We start from the raw sequence: 16,970 nt of genomic DNA, 5'->3' as shown, positions 1-16,970 counted from the left end.
TCAATAACCCAGGACCGATTCCATCAGGCCCTGAGAATTTATCCACCTTACTACTCCTCAAGAGCCCCAACACCGCTTACATTATCTCAAACTGCCCTTGCATATTAATATTCTTCACACTGATCTCATCATCCTCCACATCCTTCTCCTTGGTGAAAACAGGTGCAAAGTACTTGTTTAGTACTTTGCCTACATCCCTTGACTGTAAGCACAAATTCCCTCCCTTGTCTCTATTTTACATTTCAAATCTCCTATTCTGTCTTTATGATTCCATATCTGTACTTTCCAATCAACTTCACCATCCTTTGTTACTATCTCCCTCATCTGCCAACCAGCCCTTCCTCTATCATTTACCATTTTTTGCTCCATCCCTTCCCCTCACCCCTCTTTACGAGCGTCCTCTCCTCTACTCAATCAGTCTGACGAAAGGTCCCAATCCAAAACGCCACCTGTCCATTTCACTCTACAGATGTCTGACCTGCCAAGTTCCTCCAGCACTATTTTGCATCTGGAGTCTCTTGTGTCACCATTAATCACAGCAATAGCTTCATAATAGTTTATCATTCAAGGATTAGTATTTTAAAAGTGTGATGTACTCACATAATTACTGACACAAACTAATAAGAATAAAACAAAACTTTCAGGCAACCAAAACAGTAGCCAGTGTAAAGAATAAAAGCATCCTATAGAGTCTATAGCATGTTTTTATTCTTTACACTGGCTACTGTTCCGGATGCCTGAAAGTTTTTTAAAATTCTTATTAGTTTGTGTTGGTAATTGCCATTTGTACATCACACTTTAAAAATACTAATGGTATTAGTATAGACTAACGGGACCGTGCGTATCGTTTGGGATTAAAGCACCACATTCTATTGATTGTTCCAATTGCCTGTAATTCCCTACAGGGTTACATGGTGCCAAAATAAAATCACACAGACCACATGGTAGAGTTTGATTTCTCCTCATATAAATCACCGTATCTTGTTAGCTATGAGAATACAACCCAAGCTAGGAAGGATTAGGATGACGAAAAGCTATGTTTTTAATCAGTGACTCCATTTGCATTGCATCCTCTTGTAAATATTGTTGCTCTTGCAAATTAGGTTTCAATACAATTCATTTCCCCCAATGCCAAATTAACATGCTAACACTTAATTTAAGATTATTTTTGGAAAACAGTAGCTGGGATAAAATATGAGTGTGTGGGAAGGAACTGCAGATGATGGTTTAAACTGAAGATAGACACAAAAAGCTGGAGCAAGGCAGCGGGTCAGACAGCATCTCTGGAGAAAAGGAATAGGTGACATTTCGGATCGAAACCCTTCTTCAGACGAGTGGGCAGTTAATGGAGGGCAACTATCATGCTCTAGGTCATTTAATTAAAAGAGAAAATAATTGTAGGATACATAGGAGTAAAAGACTATAAGAGTGATTTCACGGCAGGCGAAGTCACGGCCCCTGACCCGTACAGTTGCCACGCAACGCCCACTGGAGGGCACGCCATGTACTGCAGTTCAATGTTGCACCCGCACGTTGCTGTAGCTCGGCTTTCCCCGGACCCTCCGGTTGGTCTTCTCCCATCAGCGCGTCTCTGGCTCCCTCCCGGTGCTCCGGGCGTCCCAACACTTCTCCCCGTTCCCGCACTCCTCAAGGCTCTGCGCCCCTGCTCCGCGCCTCATTTTCTGCGGTTCTTCGGCCGCTCACCGCTCCTGCTGGCCCTCCAGCCCTTCTCCCCGCTCGCCCTCTACGTCAGCCAGGGTCCACTTCCACTTGACCGATGCTCAACACCTCGAGGCAAGGGCCTGGTCATCCGCCCCGGTTCCCAGACCAGCTCTCGCTGCTGCTCAGCCTCCGCTGCCGATTGGCCTCTCCCCGGCTCCTCTTCCTCTTTGGGCTCGACACTCCACTCCTCGTGTTCCATCGCCTCCTCCTCCAAGGCCTTCGAGCACGGCTCCCTGGGCCCTTAGCCCTCAGGCCCCGGCGGGTCGCCAACCTCCAGTGCTTGCTGCTTCTGCCCCTGCAGACCTCCAGGCCCCTCGGCTCGGGTTCATCCCACTGCCCCTCTCCCAGCTCGCTCAACCCCTCTCTCCTCCTCTTCTTCTCCCCCGCCAGCCAGTCGGCGGCCCTCTGCTTCTCGGCCTTGCTCTCCCGGCTCCCTTCCCAGCGGCGTTTCCCCGTCTCCCGCCAGCTTGCCAGACGTCTTCCCAGCTGCTTCTTGCATCCGCGGGCTTGGTAGCCCTTCTCCTGGTTCCTCTTCCTCCGCCAGATCCTCCAGCTTCTTCCTAATTTTTTACAGCACAAAAATTGGCCTTTTGGCGGCTTTTTAAAGGTAAGAAGGTACCTGTTGCATGTATTAATAATGTATGCCGTAAGCTGCCATGTACTCCAGATGACTTAAGCGACTCCGTGTGTCACACACTTTGACCTTACAACATTATGTGTAATCACCTAATAGGGTTATTTTCCTACAATGCAATTCAGATCTGTGGGAAAACATTCAAGCCCAAGTAAAGCAATCTAACCCAAAAAAAAGAACAAAAGTTTATTTCACAATATGCTGGAGTAACTCAGCAGGTCAGGCAGCATCTCAGGAGAGAAGGAATGGGTGACGTTTCGGGTCGAGACCCTTCTTCAGACAAAAGTTTATTGTTCCAATTATAATACTGCGATGAAACTTTTCTAAAAACGTTGTGGAATCATCTGATGATAATCGTAACATTAGGATACTTTGCCAGCTCTTCAAAAAAGTGGTATAGAATTGCCCACCCCTATGCCTTTGCCAATTTTCTCTTCCCCCCCCCCCCCCCTTATTATTGAACCAATGTTCTGTTCAGCAACATACTTCAGATGCAAAGCACTTACTGCTTTCCTCACCGTCTTGGTTTTTCAGACGTGTGAAATTGAAGTTTCTTTAAAGTAATTAACTAACATTGTACTGTTCTGGAATAAAATGTCATCTTGCCCAAAATCCGCCCATTCTATTAACCCACATCCAACATTTTTCAACTAATAATGAATTCTCATGTCGTCTGTCATACAATCTAATCAATAGCATACATGAAATGATATGATTTACCCAGCATCAACCCCATGGAATAAAGAGACTTCTCTTCGCATCTGGGGAGGTAAAAACATTCACTGGAGACCCTGCTTTATGTCAAACTTTGTGATTTCCCTCTTCCTCCCCAATTATTTTCTAAAATGCATAATACTAATACATTCCCAATCTGCTGAATGGTTGAATTGAAACTATTTTAGTTCTTTCACCACACATCACTTGTGCTGATGATTACCACGATTTAGTTTTTACTTGATTTCCACCATCTACAATACATTGTCTCAATGAATCTATTAAGCTGGAATGTACAGTAACATTTCCTGAAGTGTTTGTGATGGAAAGGATGCATGCTTTCACCATTACAGTAGGATTATGCAATTATTGCTGAAAGAAGAAATATCACTTTCAGGCTTTTGGCAGACAGAGCATATTTCTGAAAATAGCAATCGACAAGACAGACAAATTAATCTGGTTCATTTTCAGCACATTATTGAGAAGGGCTTTATAGACAATCCCAAGGTAAACATGTTTCACTCGCCTGCGAGCTAGAAGAAAATTGCGACATCATATCCAATAGAATTTGTGCTTTTCCTGGTTAGATACTAAACATTCCCAACAATATTCTACTGGATAATCAGTTTCAATCAATGTTGGTTTTTCCACAAACTAAACCAACTGTCCCATGTGCATTTTGGTGAGGAGTCTCCAAATGAAAATCATATGTGATACAAGAGGGCAATGTGGCATGAAGAATCACAAGATGGCTGAAGCCAGCAAATGATGCAGTCTTGATTTAGACTGCTACTCAAATAGGTCCAATCATAATAGTTTATTCTTGGATTTCATTATATTCGTGTTTATTAAGTGTGACACTGACCACAGATTTACAAATTATGTCAGAACATTACAAGAAAATGGACTGCAGTGGATTTGGGAAAGTGGGGCTATGATTTGAAAAATAAATTAAGCAGCGTAACTATGCACAATTCAACTCTGCAATCTATTTGGAATAAAAAGGTTTAAATGACAGGAAAGCAGCCACCAACTGCTCCAAGAAATTTTAAATGGAATATCAGGAAAGTGGTGCAAGAATCTGGACAGATGGGAGATGTTAAGAGTTCAAGAAAATGTATTCTTAAAGTGGCTTCCACTTATGGAAGAGTTCAGATTGAAGGAGCTCAAGTAGTTACAAGACAAATTAAGTAGGACTTTGATACGACAAGAGAGTAACAGGGAAAAATCTAAAATGGTTCAAATTAAATATTAATCCTCAGGGCCAACTCATTCCTGCAAATGAATGTTTCTCATTTCCAGTACCAAAATGGTGCAGCATGCTTAGTTAAAACTTCACTTGGAATAGAGTATAATTTTAGTGAATCACTAGATGGGCGTGGACCCGTTGGGTCAAAATCTCTCCTGTGGGCGCTCCCACCACCGTTAGAAGCAAACCACTTCTGCGGGCCCGGCAACCCCCCCCCCCCCCAACTGATCCAAAACTCTCCTGCGGGCCTAGCAACCCTCCATGCAAACCTCTCCTGCGGGCGCGGCAACCCCCGTTGGGTGCAAGCCTCTCCTGCGGGCCCGGCAACCCTCCCTCAACTGACAATCCATGGTCCTGTTGGCGGCTGGGGAGTGTCACCAGGGGCCATGGGCAGGCGAGGGGGGACAGGAAAGGGGAGAGGAGGCCACTCACTTCTGCCCCGGGCAGCCATCAAGTCGGCCAGAGCGAGCCATGGACCCATTGGGTGGAAACCTCTCCTGTGGCAGCTTGGTGGCCATCTTGTTTGACCCTCTGCCGCCGCGTTGCACCACGGGAGGAAGGTCAGGCGTGGAGCACGCTGGGACAGGCTCCGGTCCTCCGGGGGGGGGGGGGGGGAGAAGCGCATTTATTAAAGTTTCAGCTTGATGGCTCAACAGCAGCGGCAGCTCGACGGCTCAGCAGCCCACCCCCCCTCATTGGCCGCCATTCCAGTCACTCTGGCGGGTCCCATCGTGACATCAAATGCAGCTGACGACCAGGGAAAATGGAGAAGTGATTTTTTAAACTTTAAAATGTCAATACCTTTAAACATAGAACACCAATTTGAATGAAACTTCGCTAATGCACACCCCAGGGCAATGGTGAGTAAGGTGGGCCTAAAATTGTCACGCTATCGTGTACCATTTTGGCTGTATTTCAGGATCAAACGGACACATATATATACAAACAAGATGAGAGTTTTAGTAAAGAAGATATTAACATTACAACAGTTGAGGTGGCTATCATAAAAACATTTAAAAGACATTTGGGCAGGTACATGGATGGGAAAGATTTAGAGGGATATGTGCCAAACTAGTCTGGAAAGGCATGGGCAAGTTGGGCCGAAGAGTGTTTCATTGCTGTATGAGCATGACAATTACTTTTCCTCCAGATGAAAACCATAGTATATATGGAAAAATATATAGATTATAAAAAGCGAGCCATGTCACATTGCAACAGCTAGATAACAGTCCTGATAATTCAAAACAAAATCTACTGGTTTAAAGAAATCCTAACAGTCACCAAAATTAAAATTCCTGTTGACGATTCTATGGAAACCTGCTGGGTTTCAACATAATGCATCACATTTTGTGGTGAATCAGCACATTATTTTCAATGAATGACCCGAGCTCATCATTGGGAAGCACACTCACATCAAGCTGCCAAGTGAGTTTCTGCACCACCCAGAATTGAATAAACCGTAAAAACAAACCAAATATCTTTAAAACAGCCGTTGTTCAGGGGGTGTTCACATTGCTTCAAATGTACACATTTTAATTGGTGCTCATTAGTGATCAATGACAATTATGAAATTAGTCTCCAAGTTTAACATTGATTTCACAACTTCCAAAACTCACCGATTTATAGTCCTTCTCAAAGGATAGAACAAGCTATAATTTTATGGATTTCTAGATACTAAAATGTCCAGTGCTTTATTATTAAGCAGCACAAGATTAAATACCCAGAATGCAGGAAATGGTGAAGGTTGCCAACAATAAAGGTTGACATTTTAAAAGGTGGTGCGTACCCACCTACACTACTAAAATTGTGGAAAGCTAGAATGATCATGTCAAAGTAACTCTCACAACTACTACTTGAAGTTTCTGATTGACCAGTTTCGCAGAAATTAAGCAGCAAAGACAAACTGTTATAATCTCACCAATAAAATACATCAAAGCAAGTTTACCTTTAAATTTCATTCAGTGCTCTAAAGTATATTGATGCAACTGAAAACTGCATACTGTTTTCCAAATAAATAGCTTTACAAATTTATTCCCAAGATGTTCTGCTATCTTTGATGCTAGGTATAGTGCTGGTGGAGATACAGAAAGGGTGTGGGATGTGGCAGTGTTACAAGTTGACAATCAGTATAAGAATTTTAACAGGCATTGTTTTAGCCTCAGTACTAACAATAGCAAGGCCACATGGTGCTTAATGATTAATTCACTGAACAATGTTGATACCCCTGGAATAAAGGCCTGGAAAGAAGCTTAAAAATTTCATCATCAAGGCTGAGGAATGTAAATTCATAAATAAAACTGGAACAAAACTAGTGACAGTAATTAAAACCACTAAAATACTAAATTATAAAAACTCAGCTGGCTCAACAAAATATACTCTCCACCGGAAGCATCACCCATTCCTTCCATCCAGAGATGCTGCCTGTCCCACTGAGCTATTCCAGCATTTTGTGTCTATCTTCCATGTAAACCAACATATGCTGTTCCTTCCTACACAAAATACTGTACCCCAGTTTCAACTCCAAACACCATTGTAATTGGCTCTTGGCTATTCCCAAATGGCCTAGCGAGCCACTGAGCTCAGGAAGCAATCAGGGATGCCAAATATTGTTGGCTTTGCCTGTGACACCATGTCCCATAATTGAACAATCCAACAAAAACAAAGAATAAACTTGGTCTCCAATGCACACATGGAGATCGCAGCAACAGCTTCTGATTAACAACTACAAGTTGGTACTCAGATCCACTTGTTCTACTGAACCCCTTAACACAAGGAGTCTGCCACTCAGCCTCTCAAGCCTGCCACACCATTCAATATGATCAAAGATGATCTATGTTGCAACCTGTTCTATGGCAGCTTCCCATAAACCTTGCTACCTATTTTTTTTCAAAACTATTGTCACCTAAATACATGAAATTATCTGGCATTAGCCACCCTTGAGGCAGTGAATTTTAGAGATTCACTACCCCCTGAAGAAATTGCGACACAGTTTTAAAAGGCCAAACCCTTATTTTGTAACCGTCCCCATGCACATGCAAACATCTCAGTATCTACCTTGTTAAGCTCCTTTAGGATCTTCTATGTTTGAATAAGGTCACCCTTCATTCCTATCAACTCCCAAAGAATGCAGACTCAAACTGTTTAACCTTTCTTGACAGGGCAACTCTCTCATCCCAGTAATTAGCCAAGTGAATCTCCTTAAGCCAAAGTCATGCCATCACAACATTTTATATTAACCAGAGATTGGGATATTTTATATACACACAAGATGGACTTAATCATGCAACTACTATTTAAAACTAAAACCATTCTTCTTGATTACACAAGCTGACAAAAGCATTTCAGCAAATACTTTAACCGCTCATCCTGGAAGTTGACTAGAATGTTAAAATTGTGAACACCTACATATATAATTATTTTTAACTAACAAACCAGGATACAACCCAAGAGCCACGAGGAGTGGGCCATATGGCCTTTCAAGCCTATCCAACATTTCCTAAATTACCACCCCCCTATTTCATTACAACCGACTCCTCAATAAAGTAAAACATCCTTCCTGGATCCACTGGTTTATCAAGGTTAAACCATATAAATACTAACGTCAATGTTTGAAGTTGGCTATAACTATAAGATTAACAATTTCACACTATTTCCAAGCATAAGCCCTCGAGAAGCTATTCAATTAATCAAATACACGTATTCTAGTTTAGTAGTATAATTACACCGCCTAAACCTTTGTTCTGTACTTAATCCTGAAATGGACAGCATAGGAATGTTTAACAATATTTAACGCAACATTTGACAGATTAACAAGGAAATCTACTTTCCAGTGAAACACAATACTGCATGTATCGCTCGTGCTTCTTCTAATCTTGTTTACAGCCAGCTAACGAGATTGCGCAATTGCGCTTGCTGGTGCAGAGGGTTGATGTTCCGGGCCGGAGGGGGAGGGATAGAGGCGCGGTGCACCATGGTATTTGTAGTCCCATCAGACACCCGAACGCCCCACCCGCCCGGAAACGGAAACCATCGCCACAAGTGGCGGCGGAAATCCCGCCTCTCTCCTCGCACGTGATTGGTTCCACGCCACATCCATCAACGTCAACCCCATAAAAGGTGATCCACACGCACGTTAAAAAAAATTACATGGGGTTGGGGGGGGTGAAGAGAAAGAAAATAAGAATGGAGGCCGGGGGCTGAGGAAATGGTGGGCGCGGGGGCGTTGAGCAACATGACGGACAATAACAGCAGCAGCTCCCCCCGCGGTGGCGCAGCTCGGCGGTCGACAGGGCCAGGCCCCGGCCGCGGACTCGCAGCGCACCTCTCCCCCGTTACCCTCTCGCCCGCCGGGACACGCACCGCCGGCTTCACTGCATGCTCAGCCCGTGCGGGAAGAGGATGGGAGACGGGCGACGGCCGGCGGAGTCCCGATCCCCGCTACTCACCCCAACAGCAGAAGCACTCCAGCGCCGCCATGAGCAGCACGGCACATGACGTAGCGATCCGCCTGGATCTCGCGATGACGCCCGCGGCAGCGGCCAAATCCCGCGTGAGTGCGGAGCGGGGGGAGGGGCTGTGGAAGAAGTGGGAGGGGGGGGAAGGGGGAGAGCAGAGGATGAAGAGGGGGGGAGGGGAGAGAGCAGACGGAAGGGGAGAGAGGGGGATGAGAAGCAAGGGCAATGAGGGGGAAGGGAAGATGAGAGGAAGAGAAGGAGGGAAAGGAAGAGTAGAAGAAAGAAGGGAGGGAAGAGAGGAGGAGGAGGATGAGAAGTAAGGGCAATGAGGGGAAGAGAAGATGATGAGGGGAAGAGAAGATGATGAGGGGAAGAGAAGGGGGCAAAGGAAGAGGAGGAGGGGAAAGAAGAAAGGGAAGAGTAAGAGGGAAGGAGGGAGGGAAGAGAGTAGGAGGAAGGGACATGAGGCAGAGGGGAGGAGGGGAAGAAAAGACAAGGCGGAAAGGAAGAGAGGAGGAAAGGTGGAGGAGAGGAAGTGGGAAGGAAATGAGGGGAACGGAAGAGGAAGGAAAGGACGAGGGTAGGTGGAGGAGGGGATGGGAGAGAAAGGAACGGAGGAGGGGATGTGAAGAGAGGAGGATTAGAAAGAAGGGAAGCGGAGGAGGGGACAAAAGAAAGGGAAGAGTAGTGGGTGGAGAAAGGAGGAAGGAAAGAGGTGGAGGTGTAGGGAAGAGAATAAGAGGGGGAAGCAGCAAGGAGGGGAGGCAGGGAAGAGAATAAGAGGAAGGGAGGAGAGGGGAAACAAGAGGAGGAGGAAGATAATAGGAAGGGAAGGGTCACTGCCTGGGATGCTCTCCTGGGTCAACTTGTGCTGTTACATTTCTTTAGTGAAGGTGCAGTGAAAAGCTTTGTTTTACATGCCATCTAAACTGATCAGACAGACCATGCATAGATACAATCAGCTCAAACCTACAATAGATGGACCAATGGGGAAGATACAGAGTGCAGAATATAGTTCTCAGCATTATAGCGCATCCGTTCCTTGGACCAAGTCCAATATCCTCGATGGGGTAGAGGTGAATCGAACATTGGCGTAGCTTCTGGAAGGACTATTCAAAAGCCTGATAACAGAGGGGGAGAAAGTATAAATAGGTTTTTACAAAGCATATTTAAAAATATGCCATTTAGCCTCTTCATTAGATTATTAAAAAATTATATTGCTGGATATTCAATGGGTCAGACAGCAACTTTAGTTTAGACAAAAATGAAACAGCCCTTTGGCCTACTGAGTCCGCGCCAACCATTGATCATCTGTTCACACTAGTTTTATGTCACTTTCTCATCCAGTCCCTCCACATTAGGGACAATTTACAGAAGATGAGTAACCTACAAACCCACACATCTTTGGGATGTGGGAGGAAACTGGAGCACCTGGAGGAAATCCACGTGGTCATAGGGAGAGCATGCAAACTCCACATAGACAGTAGCCAAGGTCGGGATCAGAGCCCGGTCTCTGTCGCCGTAAGACAGCACCTCTACCAGCTGTGGAGAGAGATGCAAGGAAATAACAGCCATTGAATTCATGTTAACTGGAATTCAAACATAATCCATTATTTGATCAAATAACCAACTCTATACTTATCTATAAAGAATAATGAAATCAAGTTGGGCGGCACAGTGGCACACCTGCTAACTCATAGTACCAGAGACCCGTGTTCAATCCTGACCTCTGATGTCTATATGGAGTTTACATGTTCTCATTATGACCATACATTCTGTTGGTTAGTAAATCAAATATTGAATTATGATTAACATGTTCTTCCAGGTTCTCTGGTTTCCATCCACACCCCAAAGATGTGAAAGTTTGTAGGATGAAAAAGTGGGAGAACGTAGAACCGGCGTGAATATGTGGTTGATGGGTGGTGTGGACTCAGTGGGCCGAAGAACACGTTTCCAAGCTGTATCTCGAAGCTAAACTAGTTTAGTCTCTGGAGAAGTAAATAAGCAATTAATGAGGCAACCTATTAAATTTTCTCTCAGGATGAAATGGAAGGCTTCCTGGTTTTCAAGTGTGATTCCTTGGTTTGGTCAGAATATCACGATGCAGCTCAGCAAAGCAAGAAGCAATCTCACATTTTTTGGGAAGATAAGAAATAAAATTATTGTGTGTCACTGTCATTGGCTTTTATTTGGAAATAGGTTATGATGCAAAAGATGATTTAAAAAAAATAAAGAGAAAGTTGTAGCGACCATAGGGATTGGTCCTGAGAGTCGAACCCTCGGATTGGCCAGCAAGGTCAGGTGGTGGTTTTGGCACCCAAAACCAGTGAGTGGGAAGAGAACTTCGAAGCGAACAGTTTGATTTAATGGTTGTCTGTAATTTCGTTTGTTATACTTTGTAATCGAATATTGCTGCCGCAATAAACTTCTTTAACAAAGAACAAGCCTCCAGACTCGCCATATTGGTGACCCCGACGTGATCTAGCCGATCATCTACCATGGAGGGACAAGACGCCCCATCTTCGGTTCTAACGCCCGGCGTACCGCAGCTAAACGCGGTCAGCGTTCATCTTCCTCCGTTTTGGGCACATCAACCACACCTTTGGTTTGCCCATGCTGAAGCGCAGTTCCACCTGAGAAACATCTCGGTGGACGAGACAAAGTATTATTACCTGGTCAGCGCCCTACCGCCAGAGACGTCGGCGGAACTGGTATATGGCTCGCCACTCAGAGTGCCCGGGGATTTCCTTCCGGAGTCCTCTGGTCAGCAGCCCTCGATTCCGTCGGTTTTAGCATCCCTCCGGGCGCGAGTGGGTTCCCTGGCTCCGGTTCCTACTTCACGTCACGGGTGTCCCATGGTGCATGAACCGCCTGCCTTGAAGGACGGTGAATTTGTGTTTCTGCGTAGAGATGCCCATCGTTCCCCGTTGCAGAGGGTCTATGAAGGGCCGTTCCGCGTGTTGCGTAAAGGCACGGTCACCTTCACCTTGGATGTTGGGGGCAGGAGTGAGCTCGTCTGTGTCCAGGCTCAAACCTGCACACTTGGATCAGGACCGCCCTGTCCTGGTCGGCCAACCGCCTCGGCGGGGCCGGCCTCCTGCAATTCCACCTGATCCGGGACCCCCTGCTCCTCTGGTTCCTGCAGCCCCTCTCCTTACTCGTTCTGGTCGCGAAATCCGGCTCCCTGCTAGATTCCGTACGTCGGGTTCTGGGGGGGTCATGTAGCGACCATAGGGATTGGTCCTGAGAGTTGAACCCTCGGATTGGCCAGCAAGGTCAGGTGGTGGTTTTGGCGCCCAAAACCAGTGAGTGGGAAGAGAACTTCGAAGCGAACAGTTTGATTTAATGGTAGTAATTTCGTTTGTTATACTTTGTAATCGAATATTGCTGCCGCAATAAACTTCTTTAACAAAGAACAAGCCTCCAGACTCGCCATAAAGTTCATGATTTCCACCCCGGCCTTGGAACTGGGCAAACCAAAGCACACAAATATAATTTAGGCCAGGTTATAATTGGTATGAAGAAGACAAACTATTATTAAATCTAGAAATGTCTAATAGAATTCAAAGGTACTGTTTTGAAGGAATCAATCATCCATTACATTCATGTTAACTGTATTCAATCACAATCCATTATTTGATCATATATCCAATTGGATAAACAACTTATCCATAAAGAATAAATGGATCAAGTGTATCCATGTTGGAGTACAGGGGGATTGAGGAGTATACTTTAAGAAATAAATCAGGGGGAAAAAAAGGGGCTTGAGATTGCTCTGGCAGATAAAATTAAGCAGAATCCAAAGAGATTGTATAACTATATAGTTTCTACATACAGCATCTGTGGGGAGTAATAGGGACGTTCAAAGATACAGACGAAGGTCAAACTCTCTCTTGGAATTTGACATTGCCACTATATCTACTACAATAGACAATAGACAATAGACAATAGGTGCAGGAGTAGGCCATTCAGCCCTTCGAGCCATTCAATGCGATCATGGCTGATCACTCTCAATCAGTACCCCGTTCCTGCCTTCTCCCCATACCCCCTCACTCCGCTATCCTTAAGAGCTCTATCCAGCTCTCTCTTGAAAGCATCCAACGAACTGGCCTCCACTGCCTTCTGAGGCAGAGAATTCCACACCTTCACCACTCTCTGACTGAAAAAGTTCTTCCTCATCTCCGTTCTAAATGGCCTACCCCTTATTCTTAAACTGTGGCCCCTTGTTCTGGACTCCCCCAACATTGGGAACATGTTTCCTGCCTCTAATGTGTCCAATCCCCTAATTATCTTATATGTTTCAATAAGATCCCCCCTCATCCTTCTAAATTCCAGTGTATACAAGCCCAATCGCTCCAGCCTTTCAACATACGACAGTCCCGCCATTCCGGGAATTAACCTAGTGAACCTACGCTGCACGCCCTCCATAGCAAGAATATCCTTCCTCAAATTTGGAGACCAAAACTGCACACAGTACTCCAGGTGTGGTCTCACCAGGGCCCGGTACAACTGTAGAAGGACCTCTTTGCTCCTATACTCAACTCCTCTTGTTACGAAGGCCAACATTCCATTGGCTTTCTTCACTGCCTGCTGTACCTGCATGCTTCCTTTCATTGACTGATGCACTAGGACACCCAGATCTCGTTGAACTCCCTCTCCTCCTAACTTGACACCATTCAGATAATAATCTGCCTTTCTATTCTTACTTCCAAAGTGAATAACCTCACACTTATCTACATTAAACTGCATCTGCCATGTATCCGCCCACTCACACAACCTGTCCAAGTCACCCTGCAGCCTTATTGCATCTTCCTCACAATTCACACTACCCCCCAGCTTAGTATCATCTGCAAATTTGCTAATGGTACTTTTAATCCCTTCGTCTAAGTCATTAATGTATATCATAAATAGCTGGGGTCCCAGCCCCGAACCTTGCGGTACCCCACTGGTCACTGCCTGCCATTCTGAAAGGGACCCATTTATCCCCACTCTTTGCTTTCTGTCTGTCAACCAATTTTCTATCCATGTCAGTACCCTACCCCCAATACCATGTGCCCTAATTTTGCCCACTAATCTCCTATGTGGGACCTTGTCGAAGGCTTTCTGAAAGTCGAGGTACACCACATCCACTGACTCTCCCCTGTCAATTTTCCTAGTTACATCCTCAAAAAATTCCAGTAGATTTGTCAACTACGTCATAGTTTTACCAGCGACGCACATCCCCAACTACATCCTCGGACAACCAAATGGAAGAAAACACAGACTAGCTGGTCAAAAACAGCTACAAGTAACAAGGGTACTCAGGAGCAGAAGTCCTGCCCAATTCTCCTCTCCATTTTCTAGAGATGAATTTCTACCACTGTTCCAGCTGAGATCAGTTAGACCTGTGATTAAACCAGGGACATATTCCAATATAACTGCGTATCTTTAGTAATTAAGATCAGGGGCATCAGGCAATCCTTGATTAGTTTAATTTCTTTCAAGCCTTGACTGAATGATAATTCATGCAGGTTTGTCAGCCTCCACAGCTGTACATAGATAGATAAGAACTATATTATGTGCTCTGAGAACTATATTTCTATATTCTACACCCCGAATCTTTCCAAAGATAGACACAAAGTGCTTGAGTAACTCAATGGGTGAGGCAGCATCTCTATAGAAAAAGGATGGGTGACATTTCAGGTCGGAACCCTTCTTCGGACATATCCCTTTTCTCCAGAGATGCCGCCTGACCCGCTGAGCTACTCCAGCACTTTGTCTCTATCTTTCGTTTCAACCAGCATCTGCAATTCTTTGTTTCACCCTGCATCTTCCCCTTTGCTCAACCTATTGTACTTGAGTTTAACTTGATTTATGTATGTAAAGTATCTGATCTGAGTGGCAAGCATGCAAAACAAAACTTTACGCTGTACCGCGGTGCACGTGTCAATTATAAACCTAAACCGAAATGTGGGATAGACACAAAACGCTGGAGTAACTCAGCGGGTCAGACAGCATCTCTGGAGAAAAGCAATAGGTGGCAAGACCCTTCTTCAGACCCGAAACGTCACCTATTTATTTTCTCCAAAGATGCTGTCTGACCTACTGAGTTACTCCAGCTTTTTGTGCCTATCTTTGGTTTCAACCAGCATCTGCAGTTGCTTCCTACACCTAAATGTGGGATGATCAATCTTACTTCTGCTGAATCTGGCTTGGGTATAACTGTAGGGGGATATAAAGCTCATTGTGCAGAAGAAAATACTTGTCAATGAAAAATAGTGCAGATGCTGGAGAAGAAAAAAATGTTAGAAACACTCAACAGGTCAGACTGCATCTGGAGAAAGAGAAACACGGTTAACGTTTTAGATCTGAGACCCTTCGTCGGAACTTGGAATTAAATTTGAACTGAGACTAACATGTTTTCTCTCTTTCCCAACTCCATCTCTCCTTGAGAATACAGTGGCAAGGGAATCCAATGGATATAATTCCCCAAAGCAGCTTATGCACACTTGGCTAAATACTGATTAATAATTTGGTTTAGATAGACCACAAAATGCTGGAGTAACTCAGCAGGACAGGCAGCATCTCTGGAGAGAAGGAATGGGTGAATTCTTCAGTCTGAAGAAAGATCTTGACCCGAAATGTCACCCATTCCTTCTCAACAGAGATGCTGCCTGTCCCGCTGAGTTACTCCAGCATTTTGTGTCCATCTTCGGTTTAAACCAGCATCTGCAGTTCCTTCTTACACAGTAGTTCAGTTTTGTTTATTGTCACATGTATCGAGGTACAGTGAAACGCCTTTATTGCGTGCTAACCAGTCACCAGAAAGACTATGATTTCATGATTACAATCAAGCCATCCACAGTGTACAAATACATGATAATGGGAATAATGTTTAGTGCAAGATAAAGTCCGATTAAAGATCCAATGAGGTAGATAGTAGCTCAGGACCGCTCGCTAGTTGTTGATAGGATGGTTCAGTTGCCTGATAATAGCTTGGAAGAAACTGTCCCTTAATCTGGAGGTGTGCATTTTCATACTTACTTAGTAGTAATAGCTATCTCTGAAATTCGTATTTTCCAACCATTAAAGTCAAAGTACAGCTCAAGTTCACATTCCGCGTGAATGGTTGATATTTATTCTTTTTGGGATGAATGATCTATTGATCATTTAGTGTCTGCTTTCACAAGGTTGGATCAAGGTCATCTGTTGCTGGCCCTGACATGTTCCGGATGTTTCCTCACCTCCAGTATATTCCCCACCCCTCCCAACCTCTACTTTCAGCCTGAAGAAGGGTTCCGACCCGAAACGTCACCTATTCTTTTTCTCCAGAGATTTTGCCTGACCTGCTGAGTTACTCCAGAATTTTGTGTCTATCTTTGGTATAAACCAGCATCTGCAGTTTCTCCTGTACAGAACATTTTATTGTTTGAAATTTGCAGGAAGAACTCTGAAGTCCTGAAATTATCTTGGAGTTGTGGGCGGCACAGTGGCGCAGTGGTAGAATTGCTCCCTCACAGTGCCAGAGACCCGGGTTCGATCCTGACTACGGGTGAAGTCTGTATGGATTTTTCACGTTCTCCCTGTGACCATGGGGGCTTTCTCCAGGTGCTCCAGTTTCTTCCCACACTCCCAAGACGTACAGGTTTGTCGGTTAATTGGCTTCTGTGAATTGTCCCTAGTGTGTAGGATAGTGCTAGCGTATGGTGTGATCGCTGGTCAGCGTGGACTCGGTGGGCCAAATGTCCTGTTTCCAGGCTGCATCTTTAAAGTCTTCAGGACATAATTGCATCAGCAATTCACTCCAGAATTTCTGTCCATGGAAATATTTATTGTAATAATCTAAACATTATGGTGCAAGTAACTAGTTTAACTAGTTAGGGTAATGAACATGAAAATTCATAAACTCAGAGGATGAATATTGTTACCATAGTTGTTGTTTTGGGTGTGTGTGTGGCAAAATCCTTGTTTTGCTTGCTTGAACTGTGGGTCTTGTGATGCACTATGTGTATTTCCATTGCTAGGATACCGAATCTGTGTTCTGCAAAGAGATACTGTGCCTCAACTACAGAAACATAAACATGACCTTGAAAGTATGCAAAGTAAGATCGAGGAAGGGGATGCAAGAGCAACAAACCTGACCTTTGGCCCTATCCTTCAATTGTTCACCCAATTCTCATCCAGATGACAAAAATGGAAATATTGATGAGATATTACT

At 44.6% G+C, this 16,970-nt stretch overlaps 1 protein-coding gene across 3 annotated transcripts in view; it reads right to left on the bottom strand.

Moving 5' to 3' along the window:
- Positions 1-8,849, bottom strand: part of csde1 (cold shock domain containing E1, RNA-binding) — an 84,302-nt gene extending 75,453 nt beyond the window's left edge. For all 3 annotated transcript variants that reach the window (XM_078420857.1, XM_078420855.1, XM_078420856.1), the window contains exon 1: positions 8,765-8,849. The gene's annotated coding sequence lies outside the window, so the exon portion shown is untranslated. The remainder of the gene's footprint in view (positions 1-8,764) is intronic.
- Between the last annotated feature and the right edge of the window lie 8,121 nt (positions 8,850-16,970).

Source organism: Rhinoraja longicauda, chromosome 24 (assembly GCF_053455715.1).
Source record: "Rhinoraja longicauda isolate Sanriku21f chromosome 24, sRhiLon1.1, whole genome shotgun sequence".
Taxonomy (NCBI): domain Eukaryota; kingdom Metazoa; phylum Chordata; class Chondrichthyes; order Rajiformes; family Arhynchobatidae; genus Rhinoraja; species Rhinoraja longicauda.
Note: the sequence above shows the minus strand (reverse complement) of the source record. Positions and strands in the feature narration are given on the sequence as shown.